The 5,444-nt window shown below is 38.9% G+C and overlaps 1 pseudogene; it reads left to right on the forward strand.

Moving 5' to 3' along the window:
* Positions 1 to 3,859: 3,859 nt before the first annotated feature.
* Positions 3,860 to 5,235, forward strand: LOC143388401 (hepatocyte nuclear factor 4-alpha pseudogene; annotated as a pseudogene).
* Positions 5,236 to 5,444: the final 209 nt, after the last annotated feature.

A 5,444-nucleotide genomic window follows, 5' to 3' on the forward strand; every position in this document is an offset into this window, starting at 1 on the left:
TACCCAATTTATAAATGTAAGAACAAGATAGATATTAGTACATGAAAGGATGCTTCAGATGATTGGTTATCAAAAGTGCAGATGAAAATTAGAATAAGACACCACTAAATAAATAGCATGAACTAAAATTATAAACACTGACATAACAAGCATTAGCAAGGATATGGAATAAATAGAACTCACACACATTGTTGCTGAGAAGGTAAAATAGTAAGCATGACCTCTTTAAAGAAACTGCTTCTTAAAAAGTTTAATATATAGTTACTGTATGACCCATCCATTTCACTCTCTGGAATTCACCTAAGAAAACTAGAAAAATACATCAAAGCAAAGATTCATGTTGGAACATTCATAGAAGCCTTAATTCATAATAGATAAGAATTGGAAACAACATAAACATCTGTCAAATAGCGAATGAATAAGTAAATTATGTTTCATTATGTGGTATAAACATGAGTGAGCATGTAAATTTTATCATAAATCATATCCACTAAGATATATTTAAGTTATTAATGATTAAGTAAATATTTACACATCTAATGAAACAACTCAATAGTTTTTCACTCATGTTGACTCTGAAAGTTTTCCATGTAAATAAAGTTTTCTCTAAATAGTTTCAGCATGGATAATGAAACACAGTGAAAGAACAAACTAATTTGATCTGTTGTGCAAAGATAACTATCTTCAAATTGCAGTATTACATAATCAAGTGCATATGGCTTTTTTTAGAAAACAAAAATAAGTTAAAGGGACAATCATCAATTATCTTCAAATCAGGGCCTTATATTCTGTTTGTGATTCATATTAGTGAAAATAAAAACTTAAAACTAGTAATAAAAGGGCTTATAAATAAAAGAAAAATATTCTTTAAAAAGAAAATATTAGTCATTGTATTCAACATAAAGAACATAATAATGAAATGCCATGTAAATCCTATTTGGCTTTACATAATTCTAAATGTATACTTTCATTATTCATAAAACATTTCTTAGGCATCCCTATGTTTGGAGAGCAGTAGACATAAAGACTTCATCAAGTAATCAGTCTTAAAATGGGAAATAAGAGAAGACTGTAGAAGGAAGAAAAAGAGAAATAAAAAGAAAAGAAATAAATAAGAGGAAACAAAGTGGCTGGGGACATAGCTCACTTGGTAGAGTGCTTGCTTCACATGTATAGAGCCCTGGGTTCAATCCCGAGCACCACATACACACACACACACACACACACACACACACACACACATACACACAAAGGAAATAAAGCCCCTCCCCTCATCATGCTTAAAATTTAGTTTTAGGTAGAGCTATACACATGTGGAATTATCTAAAATCTCATAGAACTGTTAGTATAAAATGTCTTCTGGGAACTAACCCCTAGGAAATCTACAGAGAAACTTCCTATTTCTGTTGTTATGTTTTCTTTTTTTTTGTTGTTTTCATTTTCATAGTTTATTTCTTTATTTTTTTTAATTACCCCTAAATTTGACTGTGCCTGGAACATAGCATTTACCTGTGCTAACTCACTGCCTCCACCTTATGGTGAAGTTGTCTCCCTGAAAATGTAGTCAGAAATGCTAGGTTATTGATAAAATTTAAGACCAACATTAAATCTATTTCTCTGATTTGTCTACAGAATCTAGCACAACACTAGATAATAAAATCAAATGCTTAACACAGGCACGCTAAATTTACAGTATGCAAATATTTTCTTTCTCTAAGGTTTCTTTCTGAATTGATCTTTCCAACAATTTTTAATGCACTATTAATGTGACAATAGTTCATAACCAGCCTTATCTTCTTTAAGTATAGAAAGATACTTCATTCTATATATACGGAAACCAACTAGTTGAAATATAAAGTCTGCAATCAATGAATCTCCTCTGTTCTCTACCCTCCTCTTATAACTCTACCCTGCCAAATTTAAAATAACAATCCAGTAATAATTTAAGGTGATTACAACAACTGAACTTTTGTTTTTCAATCCACGCCAGGGTGTAATGTCTGCCAAATGCAAACAAGATGACCTGGACTAACACAGGCTTTCTTCTTTAACAGAATAGTGGTGATCACGCCACTTCACCTGCAGAGGCATGTTTCTGAGGCAGTTAAGTGTTGTCTATCATCTTGGACCAGAGCAAACACGTACATTAGAAATATGCTTTATCAATGGAATCACCCAGAACCAGTTGACAATTACTGAGTAATACTCATTTTAAAGATAAATACAATTGCTATGCACAATTTCTACAGTACTTAATTTGCCTTTTCAAACATTATCTATTACCTAATTTAATATTATCTTTAAATTACTTTCCTACAGTCACTCTAATCACTTCTCCCTTCAATCATCATCATCAGTGTTACAGAATATTCTGAAATTTTCTTTGAAACATAATCCAACAATATTTTCAAGTGGCTCAAGTTATGAAATAAGCCATTCATGTTCTTCAAATATCTAAGTTAAACACTGATTAACAAATGCATCCACTTGTCTATATACCATTCAACCCATCCCTGAATCCCTAAGTCAAAGACCAGTTTCTCCATGAATATTTCTCCTAATTTCTTAACCCAGACATTTTTCTCTTAATTAGTTCACTGATAGAACATATTAGATAAAATGCTTATTTATCATTTAATATTCAAATGCTCCCATGGTGATTTGGCACTGTATAAAATATTCAATAAACAGCACTGAAGTGAAGTAACACTCTAAAATGTCAAAAAAATAATTGCAAGAGGTAGTATTCTAAGAAACTGCAAATTGAAACATTTAATTACAAATTAAATATATCATTCTCAGTCATAAATTCTAAAGGCATCCTGGCATAGGTGGATGATCCAATAAAACAGGTTGTGAATATTAGAAAATACAGCCAAAGCAAGGTTTTAATTTGAGAAACTATTTGTATATAAAGATGCAGATTTGTACAGAATTATTAGTTATAACATTAATCTATAAATACTTAAAAATCCAGAACCACTTTAAATCATTGTTTTTTCATTAACAAAAAAAATCCAGAACATTCTGAAATTTTCTTCTAAGCATAATCCACACTATTTTCAAATGGCTCAAGTTCTGAAATAAGCCATTCATATTCTTCAAATATGTATTTTCCTTCAAGTTAAAAACTGCAATTTTTAATGACCTTAGAATTTTCAACTGAAATGTGTTTATCTGAAGTTCCTCCTTAAGAATAACTAATTACATTGCATCTGTTTTTGTAGGGTACCAGTTATGACCCCCTATATCCCCTGAAAGAATAAAGTTTGGTTCTGCTAACAAGAAGACAGCTAATATTATGTTCGGATGAATAACCCAAACTAAAGGAATATGGACCATTGCTATAGCGGTTATGGAAATAAGCTTTTGTCCTCTTCAACATCAAAGTGCCAACATTCAGATTCTGTAGTTATATAGCCACTTATGATGTATTTGTTGCAACATACTGCACTGGTTTTTAAAAATACCTAATGCATTATAATGAAAAAGAAATGAATGTCTTAAAATTTGCTTTTGACACTCTTTAGTCTGAAATTCTTTTTATAAAAAGGCTCAATATCTACTTCAGGAGACACTGTCTCAAAAAAATAGGGCTAGGAATGTAGTTCAGTGGTAGCACACTTTCCTTGCATATAGTACCACTAGCTAGGTTCAACTCCCAGTACCCAGGGGAAAAAAGAAAAGGTCCTCATCTGATCAAGTCAGATTTTAAGCAATGCCCCATGAAATTACAAATGCTATATTTCTCCAAGTTCTAAAATGCTTCTCAGCCTACATGCTTACTGAATGAATACATGCTAGAGAAACATTAATCATGCTTCTCAGCCATGCCTAATTAATATACACAAATTAGAAAATGATACAAGGAGTACATCCTGCACCAGAAGCGTCTGGAAGCTCAGGAAACATCTGCTGCCTGGGCCCACTGCTGACCCCAGAGCCTGAAGACACATCCCCATCACAAGTCACCAACCTCGCCGCACCCAACAGCCTGAGTGTCAGTGCCCTGTGTGCCATCTGCGGAGACCGGGCCACGGGCAAACATTAAGGTGCCTCGAGCTGCGACTGCTGCAAAGGCTTCTTCCGGAGGAGAGTGAGGAAGAACCACATGTATTCCTGCAGATTCAGCCGACAGTGTGTGGTGGACAAAGACAAGAGGAACCAATGTCGCTACTGCAGGCTCAAGAAGTGCTTCCAGGCTGGCATGAAGAAGGAAGCCATCCAAAATGAGCGGGACCAGATCAGCACTCGGAGGTCCAGCTACGAGGACAGCAGCCTGCCCTCCATCAATGCGCTCCTGCAGGCCGAGGTCCTGTCCCAGCAGATCACCTCCCCCATCTCGGGGATCAATGGCGACATCCGTGCCAAGAAGATTGCCAACATTGCCGATGTCTGCGAGTCCATGAAGGAGCAGCTACTGGTGCTGGTGGAGTGGGCCAAGTACATCCCAGCTTTCTGTGAGCTCCTCCTGGATGACCAGGTGGCCCTGCTCAGAGCGCATGCTGGGGAGCACCTGCTGCTTGGAGCCACCAAGAGATCCATGGTGTTCAAAGACGTGCTGCTCCTAGGCAATGACTATATCGTCCCTCGGCACTGCCCGGAACGGAACTGGCGGAGATGAGTCGGGTGTCCATTCGCATCCTTGATGAGCTGGTGCTGCCCTTCCAGGAGTTACAGATCGATGACAATGAGTACGCCTGCCTCAAAGCCATCATCTTCTTCGACCCAGATGCCAAGGGGCTGAGTGACCCCGGCAAGATCAAGCGGCTGCGTTCCCAGGTGCAGGTGAGCCTGGAGGACTACATCAATGACCAGCAGTACGACTCGCACGGACACTTTGGGGAGCTGCTGCTGCTGCTGCCCACACTGCAGAGAATCACCTGGCAGATGATGGAGCAGATCCAGTTCATCAAGCTCTTCGGCATGGCCAAGATTGACAACCTACTGCAGGAGATGCTGCTGGGAGGGTCCTCTAGTGATGCACCCCATGCCCACCACCCCCTGCACCCTCACCTGATGCAGGAGCATATGGGCACCAACGTCATTGTTGCCAACACGATGCCCACTCATCTCAGCAACGGACAGATGTCCACCCCTGAGACTCCACAGCCCTCACAGCCCAGTGGCTCAGCGTCTGAGCCCTACAAGCTCCTGCCAGGAGCCATCACCACGATTGTCAAGCACCCCTCTGCCATCCCCCAGCCCACCATCACCAAGCAAGAAGTCATCTAGCAAGCCACTGGGAGTCAGGGCTTCTGCTGGCTCACCCTAACCCCCTCAGAGAGTTTCTGGCGACCACTTGATCACAGCAAAGGAAGGCGTGACAACAGGGCCAGTCCCAGAGCAGCAATGGAAAGAGCAAAGGACTGAGAATGTGGCCTGAGGGCCACACTCATTGCCACCTTTGACCCAATGCTCTGGCCGACAGAGCTTTAACCTAG

Source organism: Callospermophilus lateralis, unplaced genomic scaffold (assembly GCF_048772815.1).
Source record: "Callospermophilus lateralis isolate mCalLat2 unplaced genomic scaffold, mCalLat2.hap1 Scaffold_329, whole genome shotgun sequence".
NCBI lineage: Eukaryota > Metazoa > Chordata > Mammalia > Rodentia > Sciuridae > Callospermophilus > Callospermophilus lateralis.